General features: G+C 39.1%; 2 long non-coding RNA genes across 2 annotated transcripts in view; one reads left to right on the top strand and one right to left on the bottom strand.

Moving 5' to 3' along the window:
- Positions 1-14,520, top strand: part of LOC141377517 (uncharacterized) — a 143,204-nt gene that overhangs the window by 124,573 nt on the left and 4,111 nt on the right. The gene's annotated exons all lie outside the window — the stretch shown is intronic.
- LOC141377518 (uncharacterized) overlaps positions 8,752-14,520 on the bottom strand; it is a 37,653-nt gene continuing 31,884 nt past the window's right edge. Inside the window, exons 4-5 of the long non-coding RNA XR_012389754.1 lie at positions 10,302-10,378; positions 8,752-9,353 (exon numbers count right to left, since the gene is read on the bottom strand). This is a non-coding gene — a long non-coding RNA (uncharacterized lncRNA). The remainder of the gene's footprint in view (positions 9,354-10,301; positions 10,379-14,520) is intronic.

Genomic DNA, 14,520 nt, shown 5'->3' with positions numbered 1-14,520 from the left:
GGCCCACAATCCACAGCTTCTGCTTGTTGGAGCTGCTCCTTTGAGCAGTTTTCAGCTGAATCCAACAATAAACTGGGAGAGAATCTGGAAGCTGTCCTTTGTCAACTGCTAGCTATATATCTTTTTTGATTCTCTGGGACATAACTAAAATTAAACTGTAAGCAATTCTCTCTTTGTGTCGTGTCCTTTGGAAGCCCAAATACAGGAACAGAAGCTCTGTGGAAATAGCAGCGTTTGGACTGCATTTTAGCTTTCTCTGCTGTAACATTACAGCGCCTCTAGCCACGCCCCTAATGCTATGCGAGGTGTGTGCACATGGTGAATGTGCGTAATCTCAAGGGTCTATGATTTTCTTAACTCGGATGTGTTTTTTGCAGTCCCCAAACTACGTTTGCTGTCAGCTTTGCTAAGCTAACTCTATAAAAGACAATGTCTCCCTTTGCATTGAACTTTGAGCCTATTACATTCAGTGATGTTGTTTATGTTCATGTTGAGGCCTTTCAGAGGAACAAGGAAATAAATCAGCCGTTTTCATGTTAGCTGAGTAGCTGTGTAAAATCAAAGTGAGATTTATGAAAAAATAACATGGTTTCCTTTAAGTGAAACATGAGCACACATTGCTTTGCATCTTATTAACACAACCAAGTTTTAAAATTACGTTCTGGACCCCCCTTTAAAAATGGTAGTGTGAATGATAAGTCAAACAGTGCTAACAGAGTAAGTTGAAATATGGTGCTTTTGTTATGTTTATACCAATGCAGTCTCATGGCAATTTGTAACTTTTAGAATTAGTGGCTAATTTATATAAATTTGTACATTTTACTACAATTTGCTCATTCCCAATAATGGGGGTGTTTGGGTGCACGTGTTCTTTCAAAAATCAGCAACTTTTTCTGACAATGCATAAAAATTCTCAAGAGATCAGGCTGTTTATACATGTAGACATGGCCATTTTTTAAAACAAATCAAAGATCTGCTGTGAAGAGGTGTGTTTGACAAAGGCCATATTGAACTGTAATAAGCAACATTGTGAGTATGATGAGAAAAAGTAGGTATGCTTGAACAGTCTGTCCTTTTGTTTTTATGGTCACATCTTGTGACGTTGTGACCTGTTTCTGATTTGTATAGATGCCTTTGGTCTGTCACGCATTCAAATTTCAGTCAGAGTTTTTGAAAACCGACTGAGACCCATATTTTTAGTGGTCTTGGACCTCTTGTTTGATGTGCACAAAGGTTTGGATGACGGTCTTCACACTTACTCAATTGAACTGCACTAACAAACACAAAGCAATGATAAAAGGGTTTGTTTAATCAGCCCAAATCTGCTGTAAGTGTACACATCCTAACCCTAAACTTTTTTTTTATGCCAAATGCATTAGAATTGCTATAAATTTGATCCAAAAATAATTGTGATGTTCAATTGGAAATAAGTGCTTTTTGTAAGCATAAACTCATTAAAAGTTTAAGAAACCAAGTAATTTTGATTTGTATACTGTAGGTTTAGATATTATACAGGAAATAAAGACTAAAATTCAATTCGAATTCAAACCTACTGTTTACCTTTTGGGTGTAAGACCCTCAATGCAGTTTAGTTTAATCATGTACACAACTATCTACAGCACTGTTCTATTTCTTTGCTAGTCAGGAAAGACCGTGATGGTTTGGACTAAGAAGGTTGTTGGTTTTTTTAGCGAGGTGTGGAGACCCTGCAGAAGTGGGAATGGTGGTTGCAAATGAACTATAAACAAGGAGGAACAAATGAAGTACAGTGTACAGCCTAATTTGGGACCCTAAATCATTGCCCCTGTGTGTGACAACGCTGGCAGATGCTTGCCAGCACTCTTCAAAAAAGTGGGTGTTCTGCTAACCCAAGAGCATTCAATGCATCTGGCCAAACACAACACTGGCAGCATGCCCACCCCGTTTGCTGTGCTGGCGTGAGCCCACATTCAGAGCAGCCTTGGCGGTGGTCATGGAACCTGGCCCTGCGGGTACACTGGGAAAGTTGCAGGTACTTCAAACCCACGGGCACTGTAAACCGGTCACACAGACGTTACTATATGCCACAACTGCTTGCTGAAATTTGAAAGAAATCAATAGAGTCAGACATCTTGTGACGTATTTGTAAAATTGATTTGAAAAAGGGCCTTTGGACATATTTTTGTCTATGCTATTATACTATTTGTCTGTTTTAAATAGTTAGATCATTCCAAAAAATGCTGTCATCATTTACTCACCGCATATCATTTCAAATCTATAAGAAGTTTAAGGATAAGGACATATTTGGTGTCTTTTTTTTTTAGAAACATTTTAAAGCAGAAAACACTTTATATATAAAAAACAAAATCTCTCTTATATCTGTAATTAAAAAATTCTATTAGGTGTCTAAAAATTAAAGTCCACCTGAACTACAATTTGCAGAGACCTACTGATGTAATTTCAATTCAAACTATTGGTAATTGGTATTGGTTAATAATTTTGTAGCTGAAGCTGTCAATCTGAAGTCAACAGACAAGAGACACCATTCCAAATGTGGAAAGCAAATGGTCAGACTTTGATTGAAGATTACCAAACATTTTTTTTTTTTTTTTTTTTTTTTTTTTACCTAAGGAATGACAATGTAGCAATGTAAAAACTGTATATTGTGATTTAACGTGCAAAACAAATTTCTTATTGGTTTGAAATGACATAAGAAAATGAGCAAATTATGACAGAATTTTATTTTGGGGTAAACTAATAAAATCTATTAAAGGTGCAGTAGGTCATCTTTCACACTGCTAACAGCTTAGCATAAATCTCTGAATCACAGTCACTCCCCTGCCGTCTAGAGCCACACCTCCTCAAATACGAGCACAGCAAAAGAACCCTCTCTCATGTGTTAGAAGCGATTAGTGCTTGTCTGGCGGTGAGCAAGCCAAACCGACATGGTATTTCAGAGTAAATTTTTAGAGTTGCATGGAAAACAATATAGGGAGAGACTAGGCGGAATAGCGCTATTTACTTGTGTTTTGTTGGTAAACTAATTCAAATCTACATTATAGATGCTGTAAAAGGTCTCTTATGGAACTGAAAACAGTCTTATCAATTTTTTATCGGAAGATTTTAGTGGCTGAACAACACTTCCGTAAAGATATAACCCGTTTGTAACAACAACGTTACATCAGCTTTGCATGAAGCTAAAATAGTTTTAATACAAAACATTACCTGTCTAAGAGAAATCCTTCAGACATTGTTTCATCCTTTCTCCAGCGTGCAAAAGTAACTCCAATATTGATTCAGATTTTTAAAAAGTTTTGATTAAGCAGGATTTCACCGATCGTGCGCTCTCTCGTGAACGCACGGCACCAACAGCGGTCGGCAGAGATGTGTACAAACGGCTGCGCAGTTGTTTAAATCTGCATTTGCTGACAGACAGATTCGCCTACTTATCGAATTATGAGAGATGTCGGTCTGACTCTATTTAATTTGATGAACATTTTTTAGTTTTATGCCTTACCCAAAATATAAAAATACATATAAATACATTTAGACCATTTACTTGAATCATTACTATTGGACTGTGAAGAGACTTTCAACCAGCACAACAAAAAAATGCTTCTGAAGACAATCACCTACTACACCTTTAACTCAGGTTGAAGCAAAGTGAAATTTAAATGGTTAAATTATGCTGTGTAAGTGTGTGTTTGAGTTGTCAGAGCGGTGCTAATTAATATTCACGACTGATCCAAATATGGTCAATATGGACTTTCTCATTGTAGGGTTAATGAGCATATAGCAATAAATGAACATAAAATAATTTCTGGATTTTTAAATTTACCTAAGCCATATAGCTATGTTGATTTCAGAAAACTACTTAACTTATTGAATCAATGCAATTTATGACACCTTTAATTAGGGCTGGACGATAAAATAGATACTGACTTTTATTAACCGTACACCATTGTTAATATCAATTTTAAAATTTTGTAATTTCGGTATGAAGCGCGCTATAGTTTTATTAAGCGCACAACTTGGAATCAGTGCCATTAAGCTCAGGGTGTAAGTTTGTCACTTACAATAGAAGGCAGGTGACTTGCACAACACACATGGTAGCAACCAAGTGTGCCGCAAGCCTGCGTTTGAGTGAAGGTATCGGCCGTTAGATCGCCCCCTGGGGGCTGGCTGCAGTACAAGTCATAAAGCCCGCCTCCTCCATGTTAATGAAGGAGACTTGAGCCCAAATAAAAAAAATTATTACACTTGCAATAAAATGTCCCGAAAGATGGTTCTGGTCGATTAAGGCACTGGTTATTGTGCTGAAATAGGTGCAGATCTTCATTTTTGTAAACAGTTTGTTTTTAGCAGTAATTTAACGCTGGCCGTGTCATCGTGATTGACAGCTGTGATTGACAGTTTCTCAAAGCAGACTGTCTGAGCTTCGGCAGGAGACTGAAGTGTTATTATTCGATTTCTGTGTTATTTTACCATGATAAAATGAGTTCAGCAGTAATCTACAGTTTCTGACATACATGATCTGGTGAAACACTGTTTATTCGCTAAGGTCAGGTCTGTTTTCGGGCTTTATTAGTTTGCTGATACACGCCTAGCCACCCAGATAGCAAAATACACTCGGGCCAGTTCCGGCTAGATTCTCGCCTGCCAGAGACTTACCCCTCAGAGCTCAGACTGACTACCTCTGCTGGACCTACTCTGGATGCCTGGACTCATTGCCCAATTCCAGCCCGAGTCAATCGAGCCAGATGCGGCGGCCGAGCGAGCCGGCGCTGCCGCATGCGAGCCGGAATCAGCCCGCGACGCCGCGAGTAGGTTATGCGCTGCGGCCCGGAGCTGGCGCGATTGAATATATAAAACCCTCATATTTAATAACGTTATTACACCCATTTGTGTTGATATGACAGCAAACGCATGCTGAGAAGTTCGGGGGGCGTGGTTGATTTTACATAAAGCGTTTGGTTGGAAGCTCGACTCCGCTCATTTTCGCGGCTCCTCCTCTGGCTCCATCAGACAGTCCTTCTGCGCATGTCAAGGCTCCAATTTCAGCAGTCTTTTGCGATAGTTTGTGCCCGTCAAGCAGGCGTTTTGCCCTCAAGGCGTTCAATGGGAAAAGGGGCTGTCGCGTCGTCCATATTTTTTTACAGTCATTGGTAGCAACATGCACATGCTGTGCAAGCGGCACGCATGGAAACCACGCCCATTTTCCAGCCGCACCTAGTTGAAAACATCTGAACTTTTCCAAATGCTGAGAGCACACCGCAATTCATGTATGTAGAACAAATCAATATGCTTCACACTTTGTATGGAACATGCACATTTCAGTAATAACGGCACACTGATTACCTGAGACAAACACAGCGCACCCAAACACTGCAGTGCTTTTTACTTATCTCCATAAATTTGCATCGGAGCTGCATCAATTACTTGTCTGTTTGTCATCCACTGTGAAAATAGTTGATGGTCATCTAGTTAAGAGAGACGCCAGGGGAGAGCGAGGGCAAAGTCTATTATAAATGGTAAAGGAATCCAAGCGCACACACTTGTCACTTCAGGTCATAATAACAACACATGCAAAAATGAGTTCCATATAGCAGCAGTGAGGAGATTGTAAATAGAAAAGGATGTAAGGATGTCACTAGAGTGGCTTTTTGGTTTCTTTTCTTGTGCATCCCAGCCACTAGCTTCCTATCTGAATTTTTAATTTTTTTCAGCTTAGGGGGTAATCCCTCTTTACAATTTGTAATGTTGCAGTATGTATTTGAATAATGATGGTTGGTTCCTTTACTTGAAAGCTCAGATTTGATTATCATAATTTGTGTTGTTTACAGAGTTTGAGGTTTACTGTATCATTATTATTCACAGCTTAAAGTTTGCTTTTATTGTTCAGTATTTACGCTTTACCTTTACGCTTTACACTTGGACTGTACCATTTATTTATTAAGTTTATTCACTTATGTTTATTTTATTATTAAGAGATCAGATATTTTGTTTAAAGATTTTAGTTTTTGACTATTAAAACAATTTGCCTTAGTAATGTTGGTAAATTAAAATAAAGTGGTTCAATAAAAAAATCCTAATATTCCTAAACGTATTGTTTAAAAATATTTAATAGTTATCGACATCGGATGATACGAAACATGATATCAGGATCCATTAATATATGTCAACACTTTATACTGATGTTCTCCCAGCTGACTAAGAAGTGACTTTAGAAATTTCCCTAACCTAACAGTCTAATATTACTCTAATTTACATGTAATTACTTAATGTCACCAGAATGTCTGAAGCAGCCCATCAAAATAAAAAGAAACCTACTTTGTTTATTTGTTAACTTTGCAATCTGTGGCTGGGGTGTTCTGGTTTGCTGCTGGATGATATCAATTTTTAGAAGCTAATGTCAGTGTTGACACTAAATGAAACAGACAAGTATGCAACTGAACTAGAGCCATGCAATGTCATGACAGCCTTGGAAGAATGCCTCTAATGTCATGTTTATTTTGCATGCAATTAGGCTGGGGCCTGTTTTCTTCAGTCTCTTGTGGTTGATATTTTTATCAGCCAGCGAGAATTATACTATATGCAAAGTGCCAACACATTTTTCTTGGCCAGTGTGGGTGTTTGTATACACCTTTCCCCCAGTGCCCTTTAACACCCTTGGAATACGAAATCCTTCTTGAGAAAAGCCACTACTGGTCCCACTGTGTGCTGCATACGTAGACCAGCAGCTCTGACTGCGATCAGTGTTGTGTGTCAGCAAAAGTTGAGTTTCTAGTCTTGAGGTTTTGAGCATATTTTGATAGCTATAAGTCTTGTTTGGCACATTCTATGAAAATGCATATAGCATGTGACCCGAGATAACTGCAAAATAAAAGTCTTTGCCCAGTTTTACTTGGAAGCGAATAAATGACAATAGCATTGGCCAGTTCTTTTTAGGCATAATTCATCAGTGGTTGATTTATTAAGGACATGCTTATTCTGTCAAACTTTTCTATTGACGTAGCAATCAATTGAAGAGGCCAAATAGAATGCATATATCTCTTAACTGCTGAGTGTTTTAGACTCGTATTCATTAAGGGCAGTGTGCTGATGAATGATTCAGGGAAACTATGTTAAGCAGTAACTTGAGAAGAACATGAAAACAGACTTGGCAAAAGCTTCACAAATACCACATCAGGACTTTGAAAACCATAATTGGTGGTTATATTTTTCGGCATTGTTTATTTCAGAGTCTGGGGCTACAATTAAGGGAATTTGCCTTGCAATTAGCATGTTAAAAATAATAAAAACAGTTTACCTAAAATACCTGCATTTTGTTTAATGATTTGGACCAGCAAATTGAAATTACAATGTTTCGACATTGCAGAGTTCTGTTTAGACGTTTAAGTAAGGTATTTTTGTGAAAAAGAAGGAAATTGGGAATGACAAGCCAATGCCATCCGTTAAAATGTTATTTTGAGCATGCAAGAATCTAGCGAATTGACTCTTGGATGACTTATATTACAATGCTCCTCAAGTTTAAGTGATGATGTAATCTTAAGAGGACACATTCCTAAAAACTTGCAACTTTGTCACTAATTTTTACTACATTTTTTAAGGCTTACATTTAAAAAATAATCATTTATTTTTAGAATGCTGTTAATGTCTGAAAAAATTTATTTTTATGTCAAATGTGTAATTAAAAGAATTTACATTTTGGTTGAAACATTCCTTTAAGTTCGAGGGTAATTGTCTTCATCTTAAATTCAAGTCAGCACACATTATACTATACTTAAAAAGCTCTGGTTGGTGAACATTAGGGTTTAGTTTCATTTAGAGAACTGCTTTAGTATGCAGCTGAGAATGAGAATGATTTCTGAAGATACCCAGAGGGAAAGACATTTTAATAGCAGACAGGTCCCCACTGCAGCAAACCATAATAGAGTTTAAGAAGTTTTGATACCACTATTAAATCGTAAAAAGACTTTTTACTTTTCACCTCAGTTTTAACATAAAATGGTTATGGTTGAAAAGTTATGAGGCAGTAGATTGCGATGGATTTAAATCTCTGTGGGTATTCAACCTCATTCACTTTTACTGTGTGATGAAAAGCAGTCAGGACTATATACTAAACTGCTTTTGGGTTTTACATTCGTATGAACATTTTTTGAAGTGCATAGGAGTATGGATTATTAAAACGTGATTAGATTTAAAAAAAAACTTTATTCTTTCATTTTCTTTTCAGCTTAGTCTCTTTATTAATCTGAGGTCCCCACAGCGGAATGAACTGCCAACTTATCCAGCATATATTTCCACGCAGCGGATGCCCTTCCAGCTGCTAATCGTCACTGGCAAACATCCATACACACGCATACACAACGGTCAATTTTAGCATACCTAATTCACCTGTAGCACATGTCTTTGGACTTGTGGGGGAAACCGGAGCACCTGGAGGAAACATACACGAACGCGGGGATAACATGCAAACTCCACACAGAAATGGCAACTGACCCAGCTGAGGCTTGAACCTTCTTGCTTTAAGGTGAACGTGCTACCCACTGCAACACCGCCCATTTAAAAAAAAATAATAGATGTTGAATGTTTTGAAAAATGATCCCGTTTCCATGATAATTTAAACCAAGATGTAGGTAATTCTTCTTGCTTAATTAACATACAACTTTTAGCTGAAATGATGATCCTTTGAGATCCATATATTGACATTCTGCGGCAATTTGGGGGTCTTAAAATGATTATATGATCTTATGAAGCAAAACAATCTATCTTTGAAACAAACTGAGCATTTATTACATTTAAACCATGGCAAATGGTCTGATAATAACATTCGAATTGCAAGCGTCTTGTCACAATAATTACAACATTAAAACCCCAAATCAAAAAAAAGGAAGTGATTTTCAAATTTGCATTGACTTGTATTTCATTGCAGGCAATACAACAAACATTATTCAATGTTTTTTATTGGTGTGTTTTTTTTTTTTTTTCAAAATAAACACGTATTCCATTTTTGATTTTTACAAGACTTTTAAAAAAGGTAAAACAGTACAGCAATTTCCCTTTTGTAATGTCTCCTTTCCTTTCCACAACACTTAAAAGATGTTTAGGGACTGAAGACACCAAGTGAGGAAGTGTTTCAGGTTTAATTTTGTCCCATTCTTCCTGCAAACAAGTCTAAAGGTGGGCATCAGTATGGGTTCTTCGTTGTCACATTTTCACTTCAAAATGACCCACACATTCTCTATTAAAGACAGGTCAGGACTGCAGGCAGGCGAGTCAGGTACCTGTATCCTCTTCCTCTGCAGCCAGGACTTTGTAATGTGTGCAGACTGTACTTTTGCATTGTCTTGTTAAAATATGCATGGGCGTCGCTGGAAAAGAAGGCAACATATTGTGCTTCAAAATCTCTATGTACTTTTTAGCATTAATTTGCCAAGGGCACTAACACAACCCTATGCCATGACAGACCCTGGCTTTTGGACTTATTGCTGGTAACAGTCTGGATAATCCCTTTCTTTTTTGGTTCAGAGCACACAGCGTCCATTTCTTCCATAAATACCTGAAATAACTGAAGTACTGGCCACAGTACAGATTTCCACTGTGTGATGGTTCATCCCAGATGCCTCAGAGCCCAAAAAAGTCGAATGTGCTTCTGGACACTGTTAGAATAGGGCTTTATTTTGACACAATACAGTTTTAGCTGGCATTTGGGAATGTAACTACAAATTGTAGTACTTGACAAAGGTTTGCCATAGTCCTGGGCCCATGTGGTGACATCACTTCTAAATGAATGATGATTCTTGATGCAGTGCAATTTAAGTGATCAGAGATCAAGGTTGGTCAGCTTAGGCTTGCTCCGTATTCCTTTACGCACTGAAACTCCTCCAGATTCCTTGAATCATTTAATTATTAAGCACTGTTAAGGGTGAAATAACCAAATGGCGTCCTATCTTTTCTCTAAGTAACATTGTTTTTTCAAAAAATTTCTCACTTATTTGTTGGCAAACTGGCGATCCTCTGCCCATCTTTGCTTCTAAAGCACGAAACCTTTCTTAGATGCTGCTTTTGTACCAAATCATAATTACAGTAATCTGTTGACATCATGTTTCAAACCACATCATTATTTACCTAATTTCTAGCCCTAAACTGCTCCTGTCCAAACTTTATTGGAATGTGACCAGACAATAAAGTTGACCAGACAAAATTGGAAATCACTACTTCATCTTTTTCTGATTTGGGGTTGTACATACAAAATAATTAAACATAATTTTATGAATCATAACCCACTAAACTGGCTAGTGTGTTGATGCATTACTCACCTCAGCCATTTTCACTGCATTTGACAGGCTGGTAGTGGGTGTTGATTTCATACCCTGGCACCAACCATGTAAAAAATCTGTAAATAATTGTCAATTTGTGCCAGCATATACAACTTTATGTCATGAATGGCACATGATTGCCGAAACTTAGTTCATTCATTCATTCATTCATTCCCTTGATTAATCTGCGGTCACTACAGCGGAATAAACTGCTAATTTATCCAGCACATGTTTTAAGCAGCGGATGCCCTGCCAGCCACAACCCATCACTGAGAAACATCTATACACACTCATTCACACACATACATTATGGTCAATTTTTATTCATTTATTTATTTTATTTTCAACTTAGTCCCTTTATTAATACGGGGTCGCCACAGCGGAATGAACCGTCAACTTATCCAGCACGTCTTTCCATGCAGCGGATGCCCTTCCTGCTGCAACCCATCTCTGGGAATCTTCTATACACACACATACATTATGGTCAATTATAGCATACCTAATTCACCTATACATGTCTTTGGACTCTGGAGGAAAGCAGAGCATCCAGAGGAAACCCATGCAATCACAGGAAAAACATGTAAACTCCACACAGAAATGCCAACTGACGCAGCCGAGGCTCAAACCAGTGACCTACTTGATGTGAGGCGAATGTGCTAACCATTGCGCTTCTGGGTCACCAAAACTATGGATTATAACAGAATAAAGTCAACATTTTAGATGGGCCAAGGAGATTAAGTAAAAAATGTAATTTTTTTGGGTGAACTATCTCTTTAAGTTGACTGCCTTTGGATATTTTCTGTCAGTTTATTAGTTTAACATGGAGAACATAATTAAGACCCAAAATAACAAGATAAACCTATTTTCTGTTCCATTAACTACATGCCTTAGCTTTTTGAGGTTTGTAACTATATTTGGATAGAGCCAAGTGTCCAGTCATCTCTCTTTCTCTCTCTCTCTCTGTGTGTGTGTCTGTCCATAGAATCTGCTATTTTTCCATCGAACGTGACACATGTGCTTTGAGGAGAACAGAATAAACCATAAACAACTGCTGCTCGTCCCACGCATGCAAGCCACTCGTGCTGGGGGACTGACTGAGGTCTGGACCTGTCGTGCAGGACTGAAGATTTCGCTCACGGAAAGCTCTGTCTCTCATCGGGGCTTCTTCTGCTGAAGACTCGTCGCCCGTAATTAGATGTGATGTTTCGAGCCCAAAACGGCGTAATTAGACACAGGCTTCAAACTTTCAGCGGCTACAGAGAGGCAGATGTGCACAGGCGAGATGGTTTGGATAGAGCTGACCGGGACGTTTGCCGGTTCCACAGTCACTCGTGCATAAACACCAGAGCTCGGTCGGGAGCTTTAGAAATGACTGGCATTCAACAGGCATCACGGCGATGTGCCAACAGAGCCAGTCGCTCCTTATCTCCCGCCGCGCGGGAATGTTTGCGCTCTCTCTCTCTCTCTCGCTCTCTCTATAATTGCTTTATCGGCATGACAAATGTTACAAATGTATTGCCAAAGCAGTTATAAAGTTTACGTAAAAGTAAATATATATTTACTGTGTATATATATATATATATATATATATATATATATATATATATATATATATATATATATATATATAAACACTGTGAACAGTAGTAGTAGAAGTTGTAAAAAAGATATAAACATAATAATTAAATAAAAATATATAACTAGATATTAAAGTTTGAGGACAAACTTTATGGTGGCTTGAAAAGCCGAATCTGAAAGTTTTAAGTGGTTTTAAAGTGTAAATAGCATGTTAGTATGATTTTAGCTTGAGTTAACATATTACTAGCACGAATTAGCATGTTAGTAGCATGATTCTTACATGAATTAGCATGTTGTTAGCATGATTCTAGCATGAATTAGCATGTTACTAGCATGATTCTAGCATGAATTAGCATGTTGTTAGCGTGATTCTAGCATGAATTAGCATGTTACTAGCATGATTCTAGCATGAATTAGCATGCTACTAGGATAATTCTAGCATGAATTAGCATGTTAGTAGCATGATTCTTACATGAATTAGCATGTTACTAGCATGATTCTAGCATGAATTAGCATGCTACTAGGATAATTCTAGCATGAATTAGCATGTTAGTAGCATGATTCTTACATGAATTAGCATGTTACTAGCATGATTCTAGCATGAATTAGCATGTTGTTAGCATGATTCTAGCATAAACTAGCATGTTACTAGCATGATTCTAGCATGAATTAGCATGTTGTTAGCATGATTCTAGCATGAATTAGCATTTTACTAGGCGGTTGCTAGGGTGTTTTAAGTGGTTGCTAGGTGGTTGCTAAGGTGGTGCAAGGCAGTTGCTAAGGTGGTCTGACTAGTTGCTAGGTGGTTGCTAAGGTGTTGCTAGACGGTTGCTAGGGTGTTTTGAGTGGTTGCTAGGTGGTTGCTAAGGTGGTGCTAGGCAGTTGCTAAGGTGTTCTGACTAGTTGCTAAGTGGTTACTAAGGTGTTGCAAGGTGGTCGCTAGGGTATTCTGAGTGGTTGCTAGGTGGTTGCTAAGGTGTTGCTAAGCGGTTGCTAGGGTGTTCTAAGTGGTTGCTAAGGTGTTGCTAGGTGGTTGCTAAGGTGTCCTAAGTGGTTGCTAGGTGGTTGCTAGGGTATTCTGAGTGGTTGCTAAGGCGTTATTAGGTGGTTGCTAGGGTGTCCTGAGTGGTTGCTAGGTGGTTGCTAAGGTGTTGCTAGGTGGTTGCTAGGTGGTTGCTAAGGTGTTGCTAGGCGGTTGCTAGGGTGTTCTGAGTGGTTGCTAGGTGGTTGCTAAGGTGTTGCTAGGTGGTTGCTAAGGTGTACTAAGTGGTTGCTAGGTGGTTGCTAAGGTGTTGCTAGGTGTTTGCTAAGGTGTTGCTAGGCGGTTGCTAGGGTGTCCTAAGTGGTTGCTAGGTGGTTGCTAAGGTGTTGCTAGGCGGTTGCTAGGGTGTTCTGAGTGGTTGCTAGGTGGTTGCTAAGGTGTTGCTACGTGGTTGCTAAGGTGTCCTAAGTGGTTGCTAGGTGGTTGCTAAGGTGTTGCTAGGTGGTTGCTAGGGTGTCCTAAGTGGTTGCTAGGTGGTTGCCAAGGTGTTGCTAGGCGGTTGCTAGGGTATTCTGAGTGGTTGCTAAGGCGTTGCTAGGTGGTTGCTAGGGTGTCCTGAGTGGTTGCTAGGTGGTTGCTAAGGTGTTGCTAGGTGGTTGCTAGGGTGTCCTGAGTGGTTGCTAGGTGGTTGCTAAGGTGTTGCTAGGGTGTTCTGAGTGGTTGCTAGGTGGTTGCTAAGGTGTTGCTAGGGGGTTGCTAAGGTGTCCTAAGTGGTTGCTAGGTGGTTGCTAAGGTATTCTGAGTGGTTGCTAAGGCGTTGCTAGGCGGTTGCTAGGGTGTCCTGAGTGGTCGCTAGGCCCTTACTAAGGCATTACTAGGCCGTTGCTAGGTGGTTGCTAGGCGGTTGCTAGGGTAATTTTGGTGGTTGCTAGGCAGTTGCTAGGGTACCCTGGTTGGTTACTAGGCAAGCCTCACATACATGCTTGATAAAACATTTATACTTAGTAAGCATTTCTAGCAAGTTACAGTACTTGGCTAGTCAATATTAGCATGTAGCTAGTCACTGCTAGCATGTGTAGCATATAGGAAGTTCCGTTTGCTAGCATGAGTCAAACGAGCCAATCTCCAAGTCTCTACGATGTTCTGATGCTGAGATACAGCTGTTGATGAATGGTTGCTAGGGTATTCTGTTTTGTTGCTATGGGCGAGGTTACAGAGTGAACTTGAATGTGGTTGGTTGTCTTAGTCAAAGAACCAACCCCCATGTCTCTATGACACTGCTTTGCAAAGATATGCATCTTGGCCTATTTTAATGGAAGTCTACGGGACAGTTGCTAGGGTGCAGTATGTGGTAGTTAGGGTGTGGCTAGAATGTTAAAAGCTCATCAGTTATTGGCAGTTTGGTAGTCTGAGTCAAATGAGCTCAGCCATTAGTCTGTATGACAGTCTGATGCAGAGTTATGAGCTCACAAAGTTTGATCCCATGTTAAGTCAATGAGAGTCTTTTGTAATGGAAGTCTACGGGACAGTTGCTAGGGTGCAGTATGTGGTAGTTAGGGGTGTGGCTAGAAAGTTAAAAGCTCATCAGTTATTGGCAGTTTGGTTGTCTGAGTTAAATGTGCTCAGCCATTAGTCTGTATGACAGTCTGATGCAGAGTT

This window comes from Danio rerio, chromosome 14, assembly GCF_049306965.1.
Source record: "Danio rerio strain Tuebingen ecotype United States chromosome 14, GRCz12tu, whole genome shotgun sequence".
NCBI lineage: Eukaryota > Metazoa > Chordata > Actinopteri > Cypriniformes > Danionidae > Danio > Danio rerio.
This window is presented reverse-complemented; position numbering and strand designations above follow the sequence as displayed.